General features: G+C 43.8%; 1 pseudogene; it reads right to left on the bottom strand.

Annotated features, from left to right (window-relative positions):
- Window positions 1-11,614: 11,614 nt before the first annotated feature.
- On the bottom strand, window positions 11,615-12,168 carry LOC113899221 (annotated as a pseudogene).
- Between the last annotated feature and the right edge of the window lie 556 nt (window positions 12,169-12,724).

Below are 12,724 nucleotides of genomic sequence, written 5' to 3'. Positions count from 1 at the left end.
TGCTGTGGTTTATGTCAGAGTGTACTGCCTATGTGTTCCTCTAAAAGCTTGATAGTTTCTGTCCTTAATATAAGTCTTCTATCCATTTTGAATCAATTTTTGTGTATGGTGTTAGGAAGTGTCCTAATTTCGTTCTTTTACACATAGCTGTCCAGTTTTTCCAGCACCACTTATTGAAAAGACCATCTTTTCTTCAGTGTATATCCTTGCCTCCTTTGTCAAAGATAAGGTGACTATAGGTGCATGGATTTATCTCTGGGCTTTCTATCTTGTTCCATTGGTCTATATTTCTGTTTTTGTGCCAGTACCATAGTGTCTTGTTGACTGTAGCTTTATAGTATAAAGTGAAGTCACTCAGTCGTGTCCGACTCTTTGTGACCCAGTGGACTGTAGCCTACCAGGCTCTGAGGAGCCTCTCAGGCCATGGACTTTTCCAGGCAAGAGTACTGGAGTGGGTTGCCATTTCTGAAATTAGGAAGGTTGATTCCTCCAGCTCCGTGTTTCTTTCTCAAGGTTGCTTAGGCTATTTGGGTTCTTTTGTGATTCTATACAAATTGTGAAATTTTTTGTTCTAGTTCTATGAAACATACCGTTGGTAGTTTAATGGGGATTGCCCTGAATCTATTGATTGCTTTGGGTGGTTCAATTTTTTCACAGTATTGATTCTTCCAATCCAAGACCATGGTATATTTCCCCACCTGTGTCTTCTTTGATTTCTTTCATCAGTGTCTTATGGTTTTCTGAATGCACATCTTCTGTCTGTTTAGGTAGGTTTATTCCTAGGTATTGTGCTCTTTTTGTTGCAATGGTGAATGGGATTGTTCCCTTAATTTCTCTATCTGACTTTTCATTATTAGTACATAGGATTGCAAAGGATTTCTGTCTATTAATTTTATAAACTTCATAAAACTCATTCTCTATTCCTTCTTCAAATTTGACATTTTTTTCTTATATTGTTGTGTGAGATATTTCATCTCTCTAAATATTTTTCTTTTTTTTAATTGAATAATTTTTAAAATTTATTATTATTATTTTAAAATTTATTTATTTTAATTGGAGGCTCATTACTTTATAATATTGTAGTGGTTTTTGCCATACATTGACATGAATCCGCCATGAGTGTACATGTGTTCCCCATCCTGAACCCCCCTCCCACCTCCCTCCCTATCCCATCCCTCTGGGTCATCCCAGCGCATCAGCCCTGAACACCCTGTCTCATGCATCGAACCTGGACCGGCGATCTGTTTCACATATGATAATATACATGTTTCAATGTTATTCTCTCAGATCATCCCACCCTCGTCTTCTCCAACGGAGTCCAAACAACTGTTCTGTGTCTCTTTTGCTGTCTCGCATATAGGGTTCGTTACCATCTTTCTAAATGTTTATTTAAAACTTTTTTCTTCTCTCTGAATTCTGTTTCTTTCAGGTTGTTAAATCTTTTCTGCTTCAGTTTGTTTGGGATTATTTGACCTCATCTCAACTCTTACCATTCTGAGCACCCTTAAATGTTTACACACATTTAAGATGATGTATAAGACTTGGTGGTTGGACTTTTTTTTGGAAGGTCAGGCAGGGACTTGGATGTCTTGTTGGGGGAACTTAAATTATAGAGAGCTTTCTCTTGAGTCAGGTTTTCCAGTTTCCAGAATATTCTCCAGCTTCCTGCCTGGATATAGCCCAGCCATTAGCAGCCTGGAAGCCAAGTGGGGGTGGAGAGAGGGCTGGGAATTTCACAATGAAGCTTCACTCTTGCTCATCACCATCCCTTGGTGTCTCCCCATCCAAAGCAAGTCTGACTCAATCTGTCTGGGGCAAACTTCTTCAGTTACATGTCTGTGCAGCATGAGGAGGGATTCTATGTCTATATCAGTCAGGATAGGTTTTGATAACAACACTGAAATCCCAGTGACTTTAATGTTTGTGTCTCACTCTCTGGAGCCTCACAGTGGGACAGTTCCTTCTCCCCAAGAGTCCAGGCATGGACTCCTGAGGAAAGACTGGGAACAGCCATTCCATCCTCTTCCCTTTGGTCGAGTTGCAGTTGTATTGGCGTGTGCACAACTATACCAGGTAGCTCAGGCATCCATCCAACTAAGCTGATCTCATCAAGTCATTCTCTTTTCCCCTTGCCAGCAATTGGTTTCAGGATGATTTAGGAATGGGCATGTCACCTATTTTCAGCAAATGAGACATGAGGGGAGGTCTGCTGGAAAAGGACTCCTCACTGAAATAGGAGATACCTGGAAGAAACGGTCTTTCTTCTTATCTGATCATGAAGCTGGGAACCACAGCTGTCAACTTGTGACCAGGAGGGGAGTTGGTCTCCGAGAAGAGAGATATATGCTGAGAATGGCTGAGAGGAGAGAATGAAAGAACTTGGGACCTTGATTACACCATGGAACCACTGCATTAACCCACCAGATAACTACCTTACCTGGAAGCCTCTTGTTAGATGAAGTGATAGATTTTACATGTTGTCTAGATTCATTAATTTGTTCCTTGCACCTGGAAGCATCCTAACTAGGTAAGTATCTTTGGGAGTGAGGAAGCTCACCCAGCTTCCAGGTCTGGGTGTGTAATTAAAACAGGGAGGCAGCCTCAGGGTCCAAGCTAGGTACAGGCTTGATCTGGGGAATAATATATCCTGGGCCATACAGTCAGAGCCAGACAAGGGGCAGGAGTGTAAGGTGGTGGTCCTAGTGGTTAGGGCTCATGCTCTGGAATCTGAGATTTGCCACTTGCTTGTTAGGTGAACTTGCTGAGCTGCTTCATGCCCTGTTTCTTCATTTGTGAAATGAAAGTGATCACAGTAAATTCCTTCTAGGGTTGCTGAGATTGTCAAATGAGATAACATCAGTTGAGAGCTCAGAGTTGTGCCCATGACTGTCAGGAACCCCTGAGTGTGTGGCCATTATGTCCTCTGCATAAGGGATGTCCAGTGATTAGTGCAGGACCAGGGGATGTCAGATGGCAAAGAAACCACCTGTAACACAGGAGAGGAGAATTCCACGGAGAGAGGAGCCTGGTGGGCTACAGTCCATGGGGTTGAAAGAGTCAGACACAACTGAGCGACTAGCATGCATGCAGTGGCTGCCAGCTGTGAAGAAAACATCTTCTCCCAAAGGTGGTAGGAAGGGATCTTCCAACAATTTGAAGTATCATCAATCTGCAGAAGTCATAATTTTTGAAGATTATCAATAAAATACATTAGACCAGCCATTCTCAAACCTGTGCATGCCTCAGAACCATCTAGATCGCTTGTTAAGCATAGTTTGCCAGTCCGCACCCCAGGTTTCTTTTTCAGTCAGTTTGGGTGAACTTACAGATTTGCTTGTCTAAGAAGTTCCTAGATGATGTCAGTACTGCTAGTCTGGGGACTACAGCTTGGGGACCAGTGTGATAGAGGAGGCTGGGGGTGGTGAGGCATCAAGAGCATGAGGGACAATCATTTGAGGTTGATGTCTTTTAAAAATATAATTTAGTAAAAATTATGTCATTATGGAAAAAATGTAAACATATATAAAAGTAGAGAGGTTTATTTATTTTTTAATATAAATTTTTAAATTTTAATTGGAGGTTAATTACTTTACAATATTGTATTGGTTTTGCCATACATCAACATGAATCCGCCACGGGTGTACACGTGTTCCCCATCCTGAGCCCCCCTCCGTGTACCCATTACTCAGCTTCAACTTGTGTCCCATCTTACATCCACAGATGTTTTCTTTAAAATTTGATTTTATGTTGGATTATGGTTGATTTTCAATGATGTGTTAGTTTCAGGTACATGGCAGGGTGGTTCAGTTATACATATACATGTATCTGTTCTTTTTCAGATTCTTTTCCCTTTAGATTCTAACAGAGTATTGAGCAGAGTTCCCTGTACTCTATAGTAGGTCCTTGTTGGTTATCTATTTTACATATAGCAGTGAGTGTATATTAATTCCAAATGTCTTTTGAGTGCTCCTTTTCTCTCTGCACAGCAAAAGCAGGAGCCCTGGCCACATCTCAGGCCGGCTCCCAGCGTTCAGAAAGAGACCACATCTTTGGGATCCAACAGCATGTAGGGATGAGTAAGTCAGATTGATTCTGGGGAAAGTTGTGGCCAGACATTTCTTGATACCTGCCGTCAGCGTCGAACATTTTCCACACCCACCATGGGTGGGCAGCTGAGGTGGTGCCCTGCCAGTCGATCATTCCATCCACTGCACTGTGCCTGACTCTGTTGGTTGCTGGGGAAGTTGTAGTGAACCGGACTCGCTGCAGTGGGGAGAGACGCCGGCACAGACACCAGGCTAAGCACCTGGAAGATGCTTCTGCAGACGATGTCCCAGGAGGAGGAGAGCCAACACCGGCTGGGGAGGCAGGAAATCTAGGGAGGCCCTCTTGTCATGTCACTGCTGCAGCAGTCTTCAGGGCTCAGAGAAGACCTGAGCACACTTGTTGATGGGGTGTCTGTCTCTTGTTGTTAGAGTCCTCCCACACTTCTGAGCTCACGGTTCCTCTCTGTGCTCTCATGAGGACAGCAGGGTACTTCTCTCTCCATGCCAAGCCTGAGCCCAGCTGTGGCCTCTCTTGTGTGAGCACAGCTGGGGCTGGGGCAGGAGCAGTATTCTGGGAAAGGGCTAGAGGTCAGCTGCTCTGGGATTAAGCAGCGTCACAGCTCTCTATCCTGAATTTCCTCCCTTGTTAATCAGAGTCATTGGTGATGAATCACACCTCTTCAGCTCCAGGAGTTTCCCCTTCTCCAGGTTAATGGTAGAACAGGGATGATTCTGGGATTGTCTGCCCATGTGCATATTCAGGGTTGGTGTGGGAACCATATTGGAATCATATGGGAACCACAACCATATTCAGGGTTGTGTGTGTGCCCTGCCAGGAAGGCTGGGCAGCTGGAAAAGGGGGGACTTCTCTCTCTGGACGGTATGGGAGACAGACCAACCCCAGAGAGGCTTGACTACTTAAAGGTGCCCTGGCACATATCTTACAGGGAGCCCTGTGGGAGGCGGGGGTGGAAGGAAGCTCACAATTGATGCTCTGCAAATTTCCTCTTTACAAAAAAAAAAAAAAAAATGCTCTGCAGTTCCCAACCCTCTGCCTCTGATTCCTACCAGGGCCCTTTGATCAGGATCCTTCCTCCTCTGACTAGATACAATCCCAGCAATTTATCATCATCTTTATATTTAATTAAATTGGTGTCCCCTATTTAATATTTCCAATTAAGCTCCTAAAGCCAGATCTTGCTTATAGGTCTAAGTTTTATACTGTAGTTTCTTCCAAAGGCTTTGTCATGGGAGCTTTTTTTTTATTACTATTAATCCTCTGTAATAAATAACATCAATTCCAATAATGCTACACTGGATACTTTCCCCTGACTCTTGTCTCCTTCCACATTTGTTATTGACTCAATTTATGTTCCTTTAAATCGGTTTTGGTCTGGGTGGCAATACTCTCATTTACAGACTGATCAATTTGAATTTGTTTTATAAGATTCCATTAATTACTGTGTCCAATTCCTTTCAGTGCCTGCAGCCCACGCATCCCTTCAGTCTCTCTGAATTCTCTCCAGGCTCTGTGGCTGTGCATTTTCATGGCGATGGTGTCTTCAGGTTAGGCTGGTGAGCCCTCAGATGTTTATACTATCAGATGTTTTCTGCCCTATTCCCAGTAAGCAGCAGGGGCGGAGTCACAGGGGGGCTCCCTGATACCCTGGTCTTCTAGGTCTGACCCCTCCCCTGGTGAATCCCCTGGAACCCCTCCATGCAGAGAAGGGGATGGAGGTTCAGAGTAGGGTCGGTCTCTGCATAGGGGCACATGGGACTCAGGTGCCAGTCCCTTTCACACTCAGCTGGGATTCCCCAAGTTTGGTCCAGTCTGCTGTCCATGTAGCCCCAGCCCCGAGTAGAGCATGGGCACACAGGCTGGAGCCTCCCACCCTCTGCCATTGGCCAGAGGTGAGGAGAACACCTGAGTTTTAGTGAATTCCCTCCTTTTCCTTAATCTGATCTCCTCTCTTGGCACTGTCTTCAGAGTCATAGGTGACAGCCCCCAGCCTCCTCTGCCTCCACCCCTGAGATGGTTATTCTTGTTGCTTAATGGTCTGGTTGCTTTACATCCTTTCCAGCTGGTTGCTTGTTTACAGGGAAAACATGAGACTGGGCACCCAAGTCTTCTCTGTGATACTTAAACTTGACAAGTTCCGGGTATGGGTTAGGTGAGTGCCATCTGCAGACTCACTGACAGCAGACTGTTGTGTCTATGACTCCCCCTGCCCCGCCTCACCACTGAGTATTTGGATAAGTGATGAGATTTAGATAAGGGCTGACCACTGTGGTGCTGGAGAAGACTCTTGAGAGTCCCTTGGACTGCAAGAAGATCCAACCTAAAGGAAATCAGGCCTGAATATTCACTGGACAGACTGATGCTGAAGCTGAAACTCCAATACTTTGGCCACCTGATGCGAAGAACTGACTCATTTGAAAAGACCCCTGATGCTGGGAAAGATTGAAGGCAGGAGGAGAAGAGGACGATAAAGGGTGAGATGGTTGGATGGCATCATTGACTCAATGAACATGAATTTGAGTAAACTCCGGGAGTTGGCGATGGACAGGGATGCCTGGCGTGCTGCGGTTCATGGGGTCGCAAAGAGTCGGACATGACTGAGTGACTGGACTGAACTGAACTAATTGTCTGAAGCAAAATGAGAGCTGGCCCAATGATTTTCGTCTTCCAGGACTCCAGAACAGTGAAAAACAAGTTGGTTGGTGGAGTATGAAGTTCCAAACATGTGACCAGTGGCTAACCAGGTGAATGTGGCTGAGTGCTGGGGAGGGCTGTGTGAACACTTGCTGCCCAAGTCCCAGGCTATTCTGAAGCAGGAACTCAGAGATTTTCAGCTTCTGTGAGGCCTGCTGGTTGGCAATGATTCCTGTTCTAGATACCCCCAAGCACTTCCATATCCTCACAATGTCAGCACTGCTACACACACACACACACACACACACACACACACACACACACCTTTCTTTAGTTAGCTTGAGTGGTCTTCTTTTCTTGCAGAACAAAATGATAAGTCACCTTGAATAAGAAGTGACTTCCCAAAGAGTACTATCTACAGAAGACATGATAACACTCTTCTGATGCTTCACTCCAATGTGTCCTTGGAAAGAGCATCTTTGATTAGGGCAAAGACAGAAAGCCAAGGCCAATGACAGAGAATGAGTACATCAAGTCCACAAGGTTGGTTTAGGAGGAAAGACAAAAGGAAATAAGTCTATTTCCAAAAGAGCCTAGAAAGGTTTGTGTGCTATGAATTGGGAAGCTGCTTTATGATAAGAGGTGTTAAATGTTTTGAGGCAGAAGTGAGTGCTTGAGAGCAAGAGTGAATGCAATGGACAGCCATTGTCCTTGGAAGAGAGGTGACCATCTAAGACATGACTCCCATCCACTGCTCCCTACTGGGCAGGGTTCCTGGGGGTCATCCAGCCTGTTTGGATGTCTCCAGAGGTAGGGAGCTCTCTCCCTCCATCCTTCCTAAAGGAGCCTCTTTAATCAAAGCAGGCAGTTTGTGGAAATCTGTTGGTTTCCCTGACAAACTTCTAGTCTCCCTTCTTCTGGAGGGAGTACCCAGGCTATTTTCCTTTAGAGAACCACCCCTCCTCCAATTTCAGTCCTTGTGGTTTGGGCAGGACTGAGCCTAGCTCTCAGCATCAGTGGCGGGCCAGTGATCCAAGCCTGGTGAATCATCCTGTTTCACACTATGACCGTAATGATTGGTTCATAAATGGGCATGTGATTCAAGCTGTCCAGTGAAAGTCAGCCCTGAGAGGTTTGATGGAGCCCCTGAGAAGGAGCCACACTCATTCTCTTGGCTTTCAAACTGATAGAATCTAAGTCTGGTGCTTCTGTTGACCACTTTACCACCCGTGAAAGAGACTATGTCCAAAACTGAAGCCAGCATAGGAAAAAACTATGGAATGATAGAGTGCCTGAAACCTATTTCTAGACTTTTATGTTATGTGAAAAATAGACTTTCCACATGGCTTAAGCCAATTTGTGTTTAGTTTCTGAGTTCTGAATGATATAGGAAGGTTTTAATTATTAGAGTTTTATTACTTTTAAAATTTATTGGAGTGACTTCCCTATAATATTCCTTTCTTAATCTTTATTCTGCCCTCTGTGTCACATAGAAAACATCAATTTCTTCTTTTAAAGTAGACTTTATTTAAAGATATTATAGCTTGCCTGAATCTTTACTTCTGGAGTATAAACCTCATCAATCATTTTGTCTGTTCTCCTTTTGGCAAGATTTTGAATCCCCTCACTATGCAGGTTAGCTTTTTCTAGGTAAACTATGGTTTTCTAGTGTTCCTCTTAAATGTGGCTCTCACATCTGAACCTGGGATTCCAGGGGAGGCGACCTGTTCCTTACTAGGATGGACCCTCTACTTCAATTAATTCAGCTTGGCTTTATTCTGAAAGTATTTTTAAAAGAAGAAGGTATTTTTAAAAGTATATTACAGGACTTCCCTGGTGGGCCAATGGTAAGAATCCTCCTGCCAATGCAGAGGGCATGGGTTTAATTCCTGCTCTGGGAAGATCCCACATGCTGCAGTGCAGCTGAGCCCATGCTCCACATCTACTGAGCATGTGGTCTGGAGCCAGTGAGCTACGACTACTCAGCCCGTGTGCCTAGCACCAGTGCTCCACAGCAAGAGAAGCCCACACACTGAAGAGTAGTCCCTGCTCACCTGGAAAGCCGCGTGAAGCAACAAAGACACACCACAGCCAAAAAATAAAAAAAATAAAATAAATGAATCTTTTGAAAAAAAGACTTTATTCAGAGATGCAGTGACTGGGATGAACTCTTAATACATTGAGGTTATGGTTATAAAGCCTCTGACTGTTTTTTTTACAACAGGTGATGAGAAGCTGGGTAATCTACTCTGCACTTAACCACTAGATATGAATTCTGTTGTCACACAAAATGGAAGCCTGGTTTTCCCCACATACTAGCTGTCTAACCCTGAGGAAACTGTGTAGCTACCTTAGAGTCTTGCTCTCCAAGGTGTGCTACAGACAGATTTTAGAAACACAGAATCTTAAGCTCTTTCCTAGACCTACGAATCAGAATCTGCATTTCAACAAGTCCCCAAGGGGAGCTGCATGCACATTAAAGTATGACAAGCACTTTCCTAGAAGAGAGCTTTTTTTTTTTCACCTGTGCACTTTTTAAAAAAGAGCTTTATTGTCATATGTTACATATCACATAATTCACCCATTTAAGCATCCAATTCACTGTTTTTTACTCTATTCACAGGGTTGTGCAGCCATTGTGTGCATGCATGAGTGGTAAGTCACTTTAACCATGTCTGACTCCTTGCCATCCTATGGCTTGTAGCCTGACAGGCTCCTCTGTCCATGGGATTCTCCAGTCAACAATACTGGAATGCATTGCCATGTCCTCCTTCAGGGGATCTTCCTGACCCAGGGATTGAACCTGTGTCTTTTAACATCTCCTGCATTGGCAGGGAGGTTCTTTACCATTAGCGCCACCTGTGAAGCCCTGTACAACCATTACCACAACATAATTTCAGAAAATTTTTGTCCCCATTTAATAAAAATATTCCCATACCTATTTACAGTCAACTTGCATTCCCCTCCTACTTCCAAGTCCTGCTGCTGCTGCTGCTGCTAAGTCACTTCAGTTGTGTCCGACTCTGTGCGACCCCATAGACGGCAGCCCACCAGGCTCCCCCGTCCCTGGGATTCTCCAGGCAAGAACACTGGAGTGGGCTGCCATTTCCTTCTCCAATGCATGAAGGTGAAAAGTGAAAGTGAAGTCGCTCAGTCGTGTCTGACTCTAGCGACCCCATGGACTGCAGCCTACCAGGCTCCTCCGCCCATGGGATTTTCCAGGCAAGAGTGCTGGAGTGGGACTTCCAGGCCCTAGACTTGAGCAATTACTAGTCTACTTTTGCCTATGTATTTGCTTATTCTGGACATTTCCTGTAAATGGAATCATGCAATATGTGGTCTTTTGTGTGTGGCTTCTTTCACTTAGTATAAAGCTTTCAAAATTCATGATGTTTTTTAATAGCCAGTCCATTCTGAAGGAGATCAGTCCTGGGATTTCTTTGGAAGGAATGATGCTGAAGCTGAAACTCCAGTACTTTGGCCACCTCATGCGAAGAGCTGACTCATTGGAGAAGACTCTGATGCTGGAGGGATTGGGGGCAGGAGGAGAAGGGGACGACAGAGGATGAGATGGCTGGATGGCATCACTGACTCGATGGACGTGAGTCTCAGTGAACTCTGGGCGTTGGTGATGGACAGGGAGGCCTGGCGTGCTGAGATTCATGGGGTCGCAAAGAGTCAGACACGACTGAGCGACTGATCTGATCTGATCTGATCAGTACTTCATTCTGTCTTATGGCCAATTAATATAATATTGTCTGATGTACCATATTTGTGTATCCATTCATCAGTTGACAAACATTTGGGTTGTTCTCACTTTTTGGCTATTGTGAATAATGCTGCTATGAACATTTGTGTGTAAGTCTTTGTGTGCATGTATGTTTTCCTTTCTCTTGGGTATATACTTCTGAGTGGAATGGCTAGTTTATTGTGATGATCATACATTTACCTTTTGAGAAACTGCCAAACTATTTTCCAAAATGGCTGTACCATTTTACATTGTCATTAACAACATATGGGACTTCTACTTTCTTCAACTCCTCACAGACACAACTTGTCTGTCTTTTTTTTTTTTTTTTTTAATTATATGCTTTTAGTGGATGTGAAGTAGTATCTCTTAATAGTTTTGGTTTACATTTCCCTAATGACTAACAATTTTGAGCATCTTTTCATGTACCTATTGGCCATGTGTCTTCTGTGGAGAAATGTCTTTTAAAATCCTTGCCCATATTTGCATTGGGTTATTTTTATTTTTTTTTAAACTTTTGAGCTCTAGAATTCTTTATTTATTACAGATACAAGTCTCAGATCAGATATATGTTTTGAAACTTTTTTCTCCCATTCTGTGTATTGTCTTTTTACTTTCTTGTTAATATTCCTTGAAAGGACAAAAGTTTTTAATTTTGTTGGTGTTCAATTTATCGATTTTCTCTTTTGTTGCTCATGCTTCTGGTGTCATATCTAAGGGTCTGTTGCCAAATCTTAGTTTATGAAGATTTCAGTTGTCCTCGGACCATTAGTTGAAGAAACTCTTCTTTCCCCTTTGAATGGACTTGGCACCCTTGTTAAAAATCAATCAACCGTTTATTTCTGGACTCTCAATTCTATCCCATTGATCTGTATGTCTGTCTTATGCCAGCACCACACAGTATTGAATACCATAGCACTGTAGTAAGTTTTGAAATTGGGAAGTGTAGGTCTTTCAACTTAGTTCTTTGTTTTTAAGGTTGCTTTGACTTTTCTGGATATCTTAAATTTCTACATGAATTTTAGGATCAGTTCTTCAATTTCTGAAGAAATTGGCAGTTGATATTTTAATAGGCATTGCATTGAATCTGTAGATTAAGTTGGGAGGTATTGCCATCTTAACTATATATATATATATATATTTTTTTTTTTTTGCTTTTTAGTTGCTTTATTAACTTTGCATTTTTCCATGCAAATGGGCGAAACTCTATGGTTGGTGGAAACTTAGATTGAGTGCCATGGCAATCTCCAATTAGAAGCTGGTAACACAGAACTCATCTGACACATGGAGATTACATAAGGTTCACAGCAAATGTGCCAGTAAAGGCATTAACAAGAAAATGCAAGGATAAAGAGGACAACAGTGGGAATCACAGTATTAATCTCATGGAAAATGGCAGGAGTCAAGGCATAAGGCAAAGTTCGTCATGATGGTCCTGATGATTAGAGACCTCCCCCATGAGGATAGGAAGACAGTTCCTCAATTACAGCTCCCTGTTTTCTCCTAATTTCTCTCAACTCTTCTATGAAAATTTCCATATCATCTCCATCTCTACTGATCCCATCATTGTCCTGCCTACTGGGCATGGCTCATGGGAAATTAGAGGCAAGTCTGTGAGCCTGTCACTCTCTATGATTTCTTGCTGACTGGTGGCATTCACTGCCTTCCAAAGGGCAGTCTTCCTGTCCATTCTGCATACTACTACTACTACTACTAAGTCGCTTCAGTCGTGTCCGACTCTGTGCGACCCCATAGACGGCAGCCCACCAGGCTCCACCATCCCTGGGATTCTCCAGGCAAGAACACTGGAGTGGGTTGCCATTTCCTTCTCCAATGCATGAAAGTGGAAAGTGAAAGTGAAGTTGCTCAGTTGTGTCCGACTCTTTGTGACCCCATGGACTGCAGCCTACCAGGCTCCTCTGTCCATGGGATTTCCCAGGCAAGAGTACTGGAGTGGGGTGCCATTGCCTTCTCCATGGGCTGCTCCATTTCTTTCTTTTCCTAGTGGATATTCACCATGATGAGGTTTTTTTTCCCTGATCATTTTTCTGGGCCTGTACTTGCTGTCTCCTTCTCCTTTTGATTCTTGCCACAAATACCCCACTGCCACGCTTCGTCCTACAGACCTGATCTGCTTGCCTCAGGTCTGAAGCTAGCCGGGTGTGAGGGAGCAGCGGAGAGCTGGTACCCAGACAGGAGTGACTACTACACTGAAGGCTGTGTCAGTCTGCAGCTCCTGGTCACGTGAGGGCTTCACGTCACTGCCAAGTTCCTCCC

The sequence above is a fragment of the Bos indicus x Bos taurus genome, chromosome 1 (assembly GCF_003369695.1).
Source record: "Bos indicus x Bos taurus breed Angus x Brahman F1 hybrid chromosome 1, Bos_hybrid_MaternalHap_v2.0, whole genome shotgun sequence".
NCBI lineage: Eukaryota > Metazoa > Chordata > Mammalia > Artiodactyla > Bovidae > Bos > Bos indicus x Bos taurus.
This window is presented reverse-complemented; position numbering and strand designations above follow the sequence as displayed.